The sequence below is a fragment of the Lynx canadensis genome, chromosome D1 (assembly GCF_007474595.2).
Source record: "Lynx canadensis isolate LIC74 chromosome D1, mLynCan4.pri.v2, whole genome shotgun sequence".
In the NCBI taxonomy this organism is placed as follows: Eukaryota; Metazoa; Chordata; class Mammalia; order Carnivora; family Felidae; genus Lynx; species Lynx canadensis.
In genome coordinates this window covers 61300251-61315297 of record NC_044312.2, presented here as the reverse complement: position 1 = coordinate 61315297, position 15047 = coordinate 61300251, and the positions used below count along the sequence as shown (strand labels likewise).

Here is a 15047-nt window from a genome sequence, read left to right as displayed (position 1 = left end):
CTCTAGGACCTATTGGTATGATTACCTCTGTTTTCCTGAGCCTCTCCACTGTTTTTTCTTGAGGCTGCAGCAGACTGATAATCTGATAAAAAGATAACAAATAGTACGGAAAATCATGGGATAAGAATTTAGAAATATAGCATATCATCTATTGCTGGCACTACGATATGTTACATGGAATCTTACCCAGTTCCTTAATTTTTCTCAACTGTAAATGGGAGTAATAATGGCACTTAACTCATTGAATTATTGTGAGAACTATGTTAGTTTATATGTGAAGAACTCAGGACAATGTATGAAAGAAAGTAAACACTCAGTGTTTGGTAGTTAGTGCTTGTCAGAACCTGTATAGAACTTCTTAGAATACAGACACATCACTGCCTTCTTGAGAAAGACAAAACAAAAGGTAAAACAAAAATATGGAAATGAGGGGACCTGGGTGGTTCAGTCGGTTGGGGATCTAACTCTTGATTTGGCTCAGGTCAGGTCATGGTCTCACGGTTTATTAGATCGACCCCCCACATCAGGCTCATGCTGACACCTCCTCCAATCCTGCACATGAGAAACTTCCTGAAAAAAGAGTTGATTAAAACTTCATGAGATGTTGAATTTTCTGGAGTGGAATACACTCCCTCAGTTTGACCTATGGGATTGGACATTCGTGTAAGCAGATGAAATGATCATTGTTACAACAACAAAAAAAACAACTTCCCAATCATGTGCAGACTGTGGTGGAGTCAATATATTTCACTGATTTTAATTAATTTGACCACTTCACCTGATAAATAATCATGTCCTCCTTTAAAGTCTTAGTAGGGGGGCGCCTGGGTGGCGCAGTCGGTTAAGCGTCCGACTTCAGCCAGGTCACGATCTCGCGGTCCGGGAGTTCGAGCCCCGCGTCAGGCTCTGGGCTGATGGCTCAGAGCCTGGAGCCTGTTTCCGATTCTGTGTCTCCCTCTCTCTCTCTGCCCCTCCCCCGTTCATGCTCTGTCTCTCTCTGTCCCAAAAATAAATAAACGTTGAAAAAAAAAATTAAAGTCTTAGTAGGTAAGGGCACCTGGGTGGCTCAGTCAGTTAAGCATTGGACTCTTGATTTCAGCTCAGGTCATGATCTCATGGTTTGTGAGTTTGAGTCCTGCATTGGGCTCCACACTGACAATGTGGAGTCTGCTTGGGACTCTCTCTCCCTCTCTCTGCACCCCCCAAAAAAATTAAATTAAAAAAAAACACCTTAAAAATAAATAAAGTCAGTAGGTAGATGGAAAACCCATAAATAGGAAAACTAATTTCTAGTAGCTTCTAAGGCCATAAAGGCATGCATCTTATGCAATCTTTCTGTATTAATCAGATCAGAAAAATGTTCATTCCTGGTCCCTGAGTAAAAGAGAAGGAGAGAAGAATATGAAGATGCCTTAAATGGAGGCAGGGTAAAGTATAAGAAACAAGAGACAAATATACTAGATTTTGATGCCCCAGATAAAGAGAAAACTATATTTAGGGAGATGAGTTATGAGCTATGCTTATGGTGGCAACAAGCCCAGATAGCGAAACTATTAAAGGCAATAAATAGGACGTTCCCATTTTTGACTTTCTCTTCATCTCTTACAAGCTTTCCTGCTCAAACTGCAAACACACGCACACACACAAACACACACCATTCAAAAACATGGATTATCTTATTTTTTATAAACCAAGCAATGCTAGAACTACTTTGTAGTAAACACTAGAGAAGGAGCTTGAAAACCTTATTTTATTTTATTTTATTTTATTTTATTTTATTTTATTTTATTTTTGCCCGCCACTAATTAACTGGGATGGCAGTTCATAGTTTTCTTCACATGGGATTAAGAAGATGGTACTGGATTACCTTCGCATCTCTTCCATCTCTAAATGACATGAATCTAGTCTATCTCTAATATTATTGACAAATCTACTTGGGTCAGAGAAAATGTGACATGTCAAAGGAAAGTATGCCACTGAAAGATGCAGGATTAGGATCATCTAATTCTCTATCCTTTCCGGTTCCTCTTAAAATTTGCTACAATTAGAAACACTGAGCCATACTCAGGTCCCAATTAGTGGAGAAGAAATTTACCCAGAAAAAGAGAGAGCTGGCTACAATGTAAGATCAATGGATGAAGCAGTTTTTTTTTTGTTTGTTTTGTTTTGTTTTGTTTTGTTTTTTTTTGCTAGGCTTTGATTTGGAAAGGTACTAATAGCTAAGTGTTTTTTATCATCTGTCTTTAGCTGTTGCTTTTCTTGGCCTTTGAATTTGAGGTGATCCCAGGGCAATTTTCAGACCTGGCCTAGAGAGCTCACCACCTGACTGAAACTCAGCCCCATTTTGGAGGAGAAAGGTATCTCTTGCTGGAGGGCACATAGCCAGAAAGCAGTTACTCCGTAAGAAGTTATTTTCAAAGAATGAAAATCAGGGAATCTCAAATTATGAGTCATGTTCAGATCATGGTGAATCTGAGATCATTAGAAATGGCGGGGGGAACATCTAGGAAATGGAAAATTTGTAGATGGAAAAGAGGGAAGACAATTTAGTTCACCCTCTGGCCTATGGCCAGACTTGTGGCTTAAGGGAACAGAAAAGATGCTTATCTTTATAAATACTACTCATAGCATGCAAAATTATGTTGGAAACTTAAAATTGAAACTAAAGGACCTCTATAAAACTATCTCCCCCTTTTTGCTAAAGCAAAGTTTTCACTTCTCAGTTGCTTTTGTTTTCATCACAACATTGTATTGTTTCCTTTGTCTCTATTAAATATTTGGACTCATTTTGTTGAGGCCACTCATGCTTATAATTAGCAACCTGAGCAAGTGCTTTCTTGTCTCCATGAAAGTTATTACCGTGTTCATAATTCTTTTACATGACTAACACCAACTTTGAAATTACTTACTATATTTATTTTATGCCAACATTGTCAAATGCCTCACATTTTCATTCTCTCACTATTCATTTCTTGGAGATTAATTTTAAAAATGGATATTAGGTTCCCCTAATGATGAGGGTTAAAACTGTGAGAACAAGTCTTTTCAATCTGTCTCTTTCTGAATGTGTGTGTGTGGGTGTCTACACACGTGTGTATAAGGGTATACACAAGGATTAGAGAGCAGGTGAATTGCAATAGTGTGTTCCAGTATAGGGTATGTATGGGCCTCATGGATACTGGGGGAAGGGTGTTGCAGTCAAGGACAACAGAAAATGCAAAGACATTGAAGTTGACTATACAATGCATGCTTGGTAGCTGTAAGGAGGCATGGGTAACTGGAAAGGAATAAGCAAGGGGGATTCACTTATAAAGGATAATTTCGAGGGGTGCCTGGGTGACTCAGTCAGTTAAGCGTTTCGACTCTTGATGTTAGCTCAGGTCATGACCTCACGCCTCCTGATCTAGCTGCACATTGGGCTCTGCCCTGACACCATGGAGCCTGCTTGGAATTTCTCTTCTCCATCACTCTCTGCCCCTCCCCCACTCATGCTCTTTCTTTCTCTCTCAAAATAAACATTAAAAAACTAAAATAAAAGATAATTTTGAGAGATAAGAGTGGTGCAATTGTAAGACCTAGGCTCTAATTCCTAAAAAAAAAAAGGCGAGAAATTGACTTTGGTTTTGTAGTAGAGAAGTGTTAATGTTCTCAACTGTATTTAAGTAAGCTGCCTGGCTATTCCTTTGGTAATTGATATAAGTGGAAAATAGTTGAGACAGGGAGCCATTTATAACCTGCATCAATCAACATAGACCAACTAATGTTGTAGTAAAATAAATTCCCTAAATCTCAGGAACTTGTAACAACAAAGATATACTTCTCACCTATGTGTCAGTTTTGCTGCTTTGATCCAGGGCTTAGGCTGAAGGCGGAGCCCTTTTATTAACCACTGCTATTGTTGTGTCACCAGAGAAAGAGAGACTATGAAAGTAAATGGTGAATTTAATGTTTATTTATTTTTGAGAGAGAGAGAGAGAAAGAGAGAAACAGAGTGCTAGCAGGGTAGGGGCAGAGAAAGAGGGAGACACAGAATTCAAAGCAGGCTCCAGGCTCAGAGCTGTCAGCACAGAGCTTGACCCGGGGCTTGAACCCACAAGCGTTGAGATCATGACCTGAGCTGAAGTCAGACGCTTAACTGACTAAAACATCCAGACACCCCAGTAAATGATGAATTTTAAATTATTAGTTCATAAGTGACATAAGTCTCTCCATTTCTATTACATTGACAAGGAAGTCACATGATGTAATACTGATGCGATTAATATGGAAAAAAATGTGATTAATATGGCACAGACTGATATGGGTGACATTATTAAGAAAGTTTCATAAATATTAGGGACTAATAATACAATCTACTACATGTGACTGCAATGTCCAGAAAAAAATTAATGGTTTGTACCAGGTAGTTATTTAGTAAATGAGGTGGCCAGAAGCACTTGTTCTGGATATTTTAATAGGAACCCAACACAATAAGATTTAACCAGAAACAGAAGTTCATATCAATATATGCAGAAAAAGAATTTTCAAAAGTTCTATATGCAATCTTCATTTAAAAAATAAATATCTACAGGTGCCTGGGTGGCTCAGTTGGTTAAATGTCCAACTTTGACTCAGGACATGATCTCACAGTTTGTGAGTTCTAACCCCACATCAGGCTCTGTTCTGACATTTCAGAACCTGGAGCCTGCTTCAGATTCTGTGTCTCCCTCTCTCTCTCTGCCTCTCCCCACCTCACTCATGCTCTGTCTCTTTCTGTCTCTCAAAAACAAATAAAAACATTTAAAAAAGAATAAAAATAAATTAAAAATATAAACAAACAAATAAACATATATCCAGGGGCACCTTGGTGGCTCAGTCAGTTGAGCCTCTGACTTCGGCTCAGGCCATGATCTCAGGGTTTGTGAGTTTGAACCCCACATCAAGCTCACTGCTGTCAGCCTGTCAGCTCAGAGCCCACTTTGGATCCTCTATCCCCCTCTCATTGCCCCTCCCATGCTTGCACTTGCCCTAAAATAAATAAATATTTTTTTCAAGCAAAAAATAAAAAATAAATATCTAGGCATGAGCAAAATAAGAATATCACTCACATAGCCAATTAGAAAACACAGCTGGCCAATAGCCCCTTCCAGCCTGGCTCTTAAAAATATCCTCACTTTTGATGTCAGGAGAGTTGAGTGTTTATGCTTAGTCTGTGCTTTCTTACTTTTTTTTTTTCTTTAGCAGATGTCAAAGAGAATATTTGATTGTCAGCTGTATAGGTGATGGCTGCTGTGAGCACAACACTCACTAAAGATAAATGGCTGACTGGTCCTGCTTGCATATTGTGTTCCCAGTGCATGTACCAACAACTTTATTATTTGCCATGAAGTGCGTGCTGGTTAATGATTCATTGCCTCTCAGCTCCAGGTTCACTTTTTGCCTTCTCTGTGAAAATGTGCCTTGGCCCTCTGATTACTTTATCTTCACAGCTGGTGCAATGCTACACTTTGTCCATGGACGGCATGGGTAAGGAACTGAAGGAGAGGAGAGTTTTGCTTCCTGGTTCCTACATGGTCACTCCACAGACTCAGTGCAGTTTGTTTGACATCTGTAGTCGACAGTAGGCTCCTGAAGCTCTTGTAACTCCTCCAGGGCCCAAATTCTGCAATAAATGAAGCAGGCAGCACCCAGTGGCCAGCCGTTTCCTCATGAGCCCTGGCATCCTACAAGGTGGACTTGTGGCAAGTTCCACTGAAGCAGTATCACAGCCACTTTTCTGTCTCTCAGTGATCCAAGGCTCTTCCTTCTCTAATGAGGTCTGGTTAACAGACCGGAGCTTTATAGTTTTTTTCATCAATGCTTAGGTCTATGATTCACCTTAAGTGAATTTTGCTATGTCATATGAGGTAGATGTCAAAGTTCATTTTCTCAGACAATTATTTGCTCCAGCTCTCCATTTCAGGAAGACTATCTAATATCCATTACATCACTTATCTATCTTCTTCAAAAAACAAATGACCTTACATGTATGAGTATATTGCATATTTCACGGGTAACAGAAGCCACAATAAACATTAATTTTATTCGTAATTGAATAAATGAAAACACAGAATATCAAAATGTGTAGCATGTGAAAAAGCAATGGTTAAAATAAATCCCTACTTGAAAATGCATAAATTCCAAAAGGGAAAGTTTGAAAACCAATAATCAAAGCTTCTTTATGAATAAGTAAAAAGAACTGCAAATTAAACACAAAGAAAGTAAAAGGAAGGACATGATAAAGATTGGATTAGAAGTGAAATGCATTACAGATAGAAAGTACCGTTGTTAATCTGGATACTTTTTATGTCAACCTAGCTGTGGTTTTGGAGCTAAAAGCTTTTAAGATAGAGCCTAATGATGTGAATCCCCAACAGTGAATGCACGGAGTCCAAACTCTCTCCATCTCTAGGAAATAAAAGTATTCTCTACCTGACCACAAACATTTGATAGATCACTGGTGGGATCCATGACTCAGAAGAAAAATCCATGCCACACGCTTACGAATTACCTTATTTTTTATACCATAGACAATAGGGTTGAGTGGCACAAAGAGATAGATGGTAGACAGGAGAATGTGGGTAGGGTGAGCTACATGTCCAAAACGGTGGCTGAAAAAGGAGAAGAAGGCAAGAATATAAAACTCAAGGAAAACAAAAATATGAGCTGTGCATGTGTTAAATGCTGTGAGCCGTGCCTCCTTTTGGTGTAGACGAAAAACAGCCTGGAAAATAAGAATATAGGAAATGAGGAAAAATCATGTAAAATCCCAGTATTGTAAAACCTACTGGGAGACCACATGTTTTATTGACTTGGATGTCTTCTGCAGCTAGCTTGACCATGGCCATGTGCTCACAGTAACAGTGGGGCAATCAGAATGGAATGAAAAACATGAAATCTTTTGATTAGAATGGGTGACAGACCAACCAGCACTGTAGCTCGGATCGCCACTGTTGCTATCATCCGATCCAGGATGGAAGGCATGAGGATGGATGGGTCTCAGTGGATCACAGATGGCAATGTAGCGGTCAAAAGCCATGGCCAACAGAATGCCAGATTCCATGCACTGCAAGGCATGAATGAAGAACAGCTGGGTCAGGCAGCTGTCAAAGGCCATGGAGCAAGATCTGAACCAGAAGATGGCCAACACCTTGGGAGCAATGGCTGCACAGAGTCCTATGTCAGTGGCCGCCAGCACTGCCAGGAAGTTATACATGGGCTGATGCAGGCTGCGTTCTGTAGCAATGATGATTAGTAAAATAATATTTCCCAGAAGAGCCACTATGCACACAGCAAAGAAGGGAAACCCAATCCAAAACTGCACATGTTCTAGTCCAGGAATTCTGATCGATTACAGTTCTGGGGGTCAAATATGATGTATTGATGGATGCCATAGACATTGGTATTCTGTATTCTTGCTGCTGATTCTGACACCTGCAGAAGGAAACTTGGATGAGAAATGAAGAGGCTTCATCCCTCACTATCATTCAACCATTATCTTTCAACCATTGAGCATTGAGCAAGTAAGTTCAGATCTATGGATGGCAGTATGGCCAGAATGTTCTGATGAAGTTCTATAATAATAATGTCAGAGCGGTAGAAGCAAACAATCCTGCAGACCTTAACCTGAGCTAAAAAATGGGAACATTTCAGTATTCCTGCCTTCATTTTTGTCGAAATGGAAACCATGAGATGGAAAACACTGATTTTTGCCATCTGTCATCAGCTCTAGCCTAGTTTGCCTGAAAGCCACCATTAAGTCTTCCTTCTTTACCTAGATGCCAACCCAGTTTCACTGCAGTTGGAAATTCTCCTGGCAGTCTTGATGTCCTAGAAGAAATCTTGTTTCTGTCACTGTGTGTGCATTAATATATAATCCTATGAGAGCCTTCAATATTACTTCAATATTACTCCTGGTACCAGAGAGGGAGTTATTTATCTCAGAGTCATTAACATTGGTTCCCAATGGGATTTGTTAGAAGAGTTTATCTTCCTTATATTAACTCATTCGTTTATCAAAATATTGAACAAACTACTGCTTTTCCAGGCACTCAACGTAGTCCTTAGAAGAAATTTGAAGAGGGTGTTCATCTTTCAGATACAGCCAGATGAAATTAATTCTCTAAAGTAATTAAGGCTCACTTATTTAGGGTAGATTTGTGGAATAGGGAATGTGAAATAGTCTGTTTTTACTGGGGCTTAGGAAAAGGAAGGAGAAGAAGAAAGAGAAGGGAAAAAAAAAAGAAAAGGATGCACAGTTACCAAATTCAAGAAGAATGGACAATTTAAAATAGGATAGTGGGGGCGCCTGGGTGGCGCAGTCGGTTAAGCGTCCGACTTCAGCCAGGTCACGATCTCGCGGTCTGTGAGTTCGAGCCCCGCATCAGGCTCTGGGCTGATGGCTCGGAGCCTGGAGCCTGTTTCCTATTCTGTGTCTCCCTCTCTCTCTGCCCCTCCCCCGTTCATGCTCTGTCTCTCTCTGTCCCAAAAATAAATAAATAAAAATAAATAAAATAAAATAAAATAAAATAGGATAGTGTATTAAAAAAAAAAAAAAAGCAGGGGTGCCTGCGTGGCTCAGTCAGTTAAGCCTCCGACTTTGGCTCAGGTCATAAACTCATGGTTCATGAGTTAGAGCCCCAAGTCAAGCTCTCTGCTGGCAGCACAGAGCCCAATTCGAATCTTCTGTCCCCCTCTCTCTCTGCACTTACTCTGTTACTCTCTCTCTCTAAAATAAATAAATAAATAATAAATAAATAAATAAATAAATAAATAAAAGAAAAGAAAAGCAGAATCTGGCTACTTTAGACATACTCTGAAGCTAGGTTAGTGTAATTATGTTTTCTTCCCTGTTAAAGATCACTGGATCACTAGACTTCTTGAGCTTTGGGTAAGATTGCATATCCTGTTTTGCATGGTAGACTCTCTACTTTTGCTTTTTAATACCTTTACACTGTATTGTGAATGATTAGCTGTGGTTTAAATCCTGAAGCACCTCTGACTGTGATGTCTTACAATATGAGTAGTACCTGATATCGAATGTCACATCGAATGTCACAACTGAGCTAATGGTTCTTGAAGTAAAACTCAAAAAAGTGTAGGGACCCATCAATGACTGCGTTCGCCTGGAGTTTATCTCTCATGTTTCCCCAGACTAAGCCCCCAGCAACTTGTCAATTATAGTTTGTATTTTCTTATCCTGGCACTGCTTCTCTTAGAGATTTCTGCTCTGGTAAATTATAATTTTTCTGTCTTCACTTATTGGTTTCTCCAGTTTGGGGGACAGCAGTTTGCCTTGTGACCTTACTTCTCTTATGAGTCTAGGAAGAGTTGCTGACTTCTCAGTTGGTTCAGATTTTTACTTGTTGTTAGGTTAGAGTGTGAACTTCCAGATTCTCATATGCCAGACTGGAAAACTGAAGTCTGAATCCTGCTGTTTTCATCCATTCTACCACTCTTCATTTTGACTGGGGATTTTAAAACATTTACATTTATTTTTCATTTTTATTTTTTTAATTATTTTTTTAACGTTTATTCATTCTTGAGAGACAGAGCATGAGCAGGGAAGGGGCAGAGAGAGGGAGACACAGAATGCGAAACAGGCTCCAGGCTCCAAGCTGTCAGCACCGAGCCCGATACGGGGCTCGAACCCACAAACTGCAAGATCCTGACCTGAGCAGAAGTCAGATGCTCAACCGACTGAGCCACCTAGGCTCCCCAAAACATTTACATTTAAAATAATTATTCCTAGGGAAGGATTTACCATTACTGTTTTGTTATTTGTTTTCTTTATGTCTTATAACTTTCTTGTCCCTCGTTTCCTCTTTTATTGCCTGTCTTTGTGTTTGCTTAATTTCTGTAATGACACTTTTTGGATTCCTTGACATTTCCTTTTGTGTATAGTTTACAAATATTTTCTTTGTGATTGCCACAGGAATTACATATAACATCCCAAAGTTATAACAATGTATTTTAAACTAAACTTCAGTCCCAGACAAAAGCTCTACTCCCTTCTTTAGAACTCCACCACCCACATAATGACATTATGTTATTAATGTTACAAAGTACATCCTTATATATTTTGTATGCATTAACTTAGATTTATAATTGTGCTCTTGTCTTTCATATCCTGTAGAAGAATAAAAAGTTGAGTTATGAACCAAAATTGGGATAATACTGATTTTTATACCTGTGTATGTATTTATCTTTGCTGAGGAACTTTATATTTTTGTATAGGTTTGAGTTACTCTCTAGCTTCCTTTCATTTCAACAGAAAGGACTCCCTTTAGCATTCCTTGTAAAGCAGGTTTAGAGATAATGAACTCTCTCAGCTTTTGTGTGTCTGGGAATATCCTATTGTCCTCATTTTGAAGGGCAGTTTTGCTAGATAAGGAATTCTTGAATATTTTAGTAATAATTTACATATAGCACCCCCCTCTGTTCTGGCCTGCAAAGTTATGTCCCAAGTTGCAATGGAATGAAGCTGATGTGTTAAAGGAATAAAGAATGTGTTCTCTATCTTTTCATTTCCCTTCAAGTCCTGTTAAGTGGTTGACAGATTATATCAAAATACTAAGAGATGGCTATATCTGCAACTGTAAACCCAAGGGAGTGTACAGATAAACTATGATTCCTGCAATTAGGAAGATTATCAAATATTTACCAACAATACAAATACCCCCCTCCTCTTTCTTAGTGATTCCATGAGGACCTGTTTGTGTCACTTGTTATTCTTGCTTATCCTCTGAGATTACCCTGTTGAAGCTACTATATATGGAAACTACACGTTTACGTTGCTTCTTGGTTCTGAGTCCATTTCCTTGTGAGATAGTTAAGGTTATGAAACTAAAGAAGGATGGAGAGAAAGATAGTCTGAGCAATCTAAGGAAAACTTTCAAAAACATGGGATTTTCTTAACATCTTTTTACTTTCCAAATGTCCTAGTTTCAAGAAAGAAGATATAATTCTTTGAAACAGAGGGAATACACATTTTTCATTCTTTATGGATGGAATGAAGAAAAAAATAGATTGTAGGAAACGAAGATCTTTTTTAAGGATCTCATAGAAGTGAAAGTTTTCTCTCATTTTGACCATATTTCATATTGTGTGAATCTATTGATGGAACAAGAAGAAGGATACCTCATGATCTCCGTACTCAACCTCAGGTTGGCATTTTCAGGGAGATGATCTCACAGACATTATATCATGTGTTTTTGTACAAAAAAAAAAAAAGTGTCTTAGAAACCAGTGTGTGTATCTCTGAGTGTGTGCACTTTCTACTTCTGTGCTTACAATGCTCTGCATTGTATCTGTAACTCCAACAGTTACTAGTAAGCACCTGACAACCACTGCATTGGTCTAGATTATAAAATTTCCTGCTGGTCATGTGCTTACACATGAATATGTAGGGACCTTTGTTTACCCACAGAATTTTATCTCACTTTAATTTCTTTGTAATCATTTTTTTAAATTTTTTTAATGTTTATTTTTGGGAGAGAGAGAGAGAGAGAGAGAGACAGGGCCTGAGCAGAGGAGGGGTAGAGAGGTAGGGAAATACAGAATCCAAAACAGGCTTCAGGCTCCAAGCTGTCAGCACAGAACACGACACAGGGCTTGAACCCACAAACCATGAGATCATGGCCTGAATTCAAGTGGGATGCTTAACCGACTGAGCCACCCAGGCACCCCATCGCTTTGTAATCTTTGAGTCTCAGTTACACTAGATTTAATTCATTACATCATGATTGTCCTTCCCAGTGGAACTTTGTTTATGCCCCTTTCCTTTCCTTTGTTTATGTGTGTGTGCATGTGGGTGCAGATAAACGGATACATATTATCTTTATCTATACCTAAATATCTATATTCAGATTCCATGGGACCAAGTCATATAATCTTCACATTCCAACCTAAGTTCCATTTACTCAAGAAGACTTTTTTTTGACTCACGAAGCTTAATTTGATCATTTGCTATCATTTCTGTATAACTCATCCTTCCCTTAGCTTTGGGATAAGTTTTGGCCATATAAATTAGGTGTTGAAAGTTACACTACCATTACTTGTTTAAAGCTAAATCAGGAAAAAGACATATTTGTGTTTTTCACTGTAATAAAGCTAGGTTATACTACATATAAAAGCCTGGAAAAAATGTTTGATTAATAATATATGGGGGATATAATAAGTATTTTGTCATGATTCAGGAAAGCATATGTATTGGTAACTCTGTGTAAGTTCTTATTAGTACATATTATATTTATAAAGATTTGTTTGGGACAGAAGGAGAGCATATTATCTTTAAAAACTGATGGAAGTTCTACATAAGTACTATGTACTGCCTTGATGGGAGCTAGGAGAAGCAGAAAACAGCAAATCCCAGCAGAAAAGTCCCTGGGATAATATGATATAAGTATTATCTTTCTGTACTTCTAAACCAGTCATTTGGTTAGTTATTACTAATTTTGGTATTATGGTCCTAGTGAATTTAAATACACCTGATTATGAATTTGAATTGTTTTTAGCAATAGATCATTAAGGGTCTTCCTGAACTGAATCTACATGTTTTTAGCATCTGGTTGTGATCATCTGTCATAGCAACTTTATCTTTAGAAGTACTGATAAGCACGGGAAAAAGCATCATGCCTCCTTTCAACACCTCTCATCCTTCTCCTGTCACCTTCTTGCTGATGGGCATCCCAGGACTAGAGCACCTGCATGTCTGGATTGGGATTCCCTTCTGCTCCATGTATGTGGTGGCTGTGGTGGGGAATGTGAGCATCCTGGCCGTGGTGAGGGCAGAGCGGAGTCTCCACGAGCCTATGTTCTTCTTTCTGTGCATGCTCTCCGTCACTGACCTGGTCCTCTCCACATCTACACTGCCTCGGATGCTGTGTCTCTTCTGGCTTGGAGTCCATGACATTGCCTTTGATGTCTGTCTAGCCCAAATGTTCTTCATTCATAGTTTTACTGCTATGGAATCTGGCTTTTTTCTGGCCATGGCCTTTGACCGTTATGTGGCCATTTGTCATCCACTGCACCATACTACCATTCTCACCCATGCACGCATCACTATAATGAGTATTATTGTGGTGATTAGGGGTGTAGCCTTCTTTTCTCCACATCCCATCCTGCTCAAACAACTTCCCTACTGCAGATAACGAATTATTGCCCACACCTATTGTGAGTTCATGGCCGTGGTGAAGCTGGCATGTATGGACATAGGGGCCACCAAGAGTTATAGCCTCAGTATGGCTTCTATCATTGGCTCATGTGATGCAATTCTCATTGCTGTATCCTATGCCTTCATCCTGCGCTCTGTATTCCGCCTGCCATCCCGAGAAGCTAGCTTTAAGGCTCTGGGCACATGTGGGTCACATGTCTGTGTTATTCTTGTCTTCTATTCCACAGCTGGTTTTTCCATTTTCACTCACCGTTTTGGGAAAAATGTGCCTGCACATGTCCATATTTTTATTGCAAATATGTACCTTTTGGTGCCCCCTTTTCTCAACCCTATTGTATATGGAGTAAGGACCAAGAAAATACGGGAACATGTTATTAGGACATTAATGGTCAAAGTTGCTTGATTGTAGTTGAATTGATAAAATAAATGGAAATAAAATAAGTGATATAGTTAAAATAACTAGCTACTCTTACTCTCACAAGCAGAATTGCATTTACCATCTGAAAGTTCTTTTATTTACTATATGTCTGTGAATTCCAAAAATTCTAATCAAACAAGTTATTTCAGCTTTTTCATTTATTAAATATTCGAGGACAAATTGTCAATCTCCTTCTAACTGTATGTCTTATGGAGGATAATTACAAACAGAGTGAACAGTGGAAGGAGAAAAAGGATAAGTAAACAATATAGAAAAAAAGATTTCTATAGAGAACTAAATGATGGACAGTTTCCACTTGTATTTATGGAACAGCTCAGTGTACAACTGCAATAAACTTCTCTTGATGTTTCTCTTTGTTAATATATATTTGTATGTTGGTAATAAAGAAAAGACCATGAAGATCAGTCTATCATCGATCTATATATCCATGTATCTATGTATCTACCCAATATCACCACTTATGCTTTTTGCATTAAGATAAGAATGTAACTAAAGGACATTTACTGGTGGCTTTTTTAGTATTGTGGTAAAATATACATAACATGATAGTTGTTATTTTAACCATTTTTAATTGTCCAGTTCAGTGTAATTCGTGCATTCACATTGCTGTGCAGTCATCACCACCATTCTTCTTCAGAGATTTTTATCTTTCCCATCTGAAATCTATCCATTAACATTAACTTCCCATTCCCCACATTCCCTGGCAACTACCATTATACTGTCTTTGTGAATTTGGCTACTCTAGGTACTTCATATAAGTGGAATCATACAGTATTGGTCTTTTTGTGACTGGCTTATTTCACTCAACATAATTTCTTCAAGGTCCATTCATGTTGTAGAATGCGTCAGAATTTCCTTACCTTTTAATGTGGAATAATATTTCCAATAAATATTATAGTGGACTATAGATACATAGATAAAACAGACATATATCTAGATACAGATTCCTATCTATCTATCTATATTTCATTTATCCATTTATCTGTGGATGGACACTTGGGTTGTTTCCAACTTTTGCCTCCTATGAGTAATGCTATTGTGGATGTAATTATATAAATATCTGTTCTAGTCTCTGTTTTAATTTCTTTTGGATAAATACCCAGAAGTGGAATTGCTGTATTATATGGTAATTCTGTGTTTTCATTTTTGAGCAATAGCCATGTCTCTTTTTGCACAGCAGCTGCATCATATTACATTCTCACTAGCAATGCAAAAGGGTTCCAATTTTTCATATCCACACCAACGATTTTTTTTAATTTTTTTAAATGTTTATTTATTTTCAAGAGACAGAGAAACAGGAAGTGAGGAGGGGGTAGCGCAGAGAGAGGGAGACACAGAATTCAAGCAGGCTCCAGGCTCTGAGCTGTCAGCACAGAGCCTGATGTGGGGCTTGAATCCATGAACTGTGAGATCACG

The 15047-nt window shown here is 38.5% G+C and overlaps 2 pseudogenes; one reads left to right on the top strand and one right to left on the bottom strand.

The window, feature by feature from the left end:
* Positions 1 to 6472: 6472 nt before the first annotated feature.
* On the bottom strand, positions 6473 to 7412 carry LOC115524462 (annotated as a pseudogene).
* A 5238-nt stretch (positions 7413 to 12650) lies between these two features.
* On the top strand, positions 12651 to 13595 carry LOC115526561 (annotated as a pseudogene).
* The last annotated feature ends 1452 nt before the right edge of the window (positions 13596 to 15047 follow it).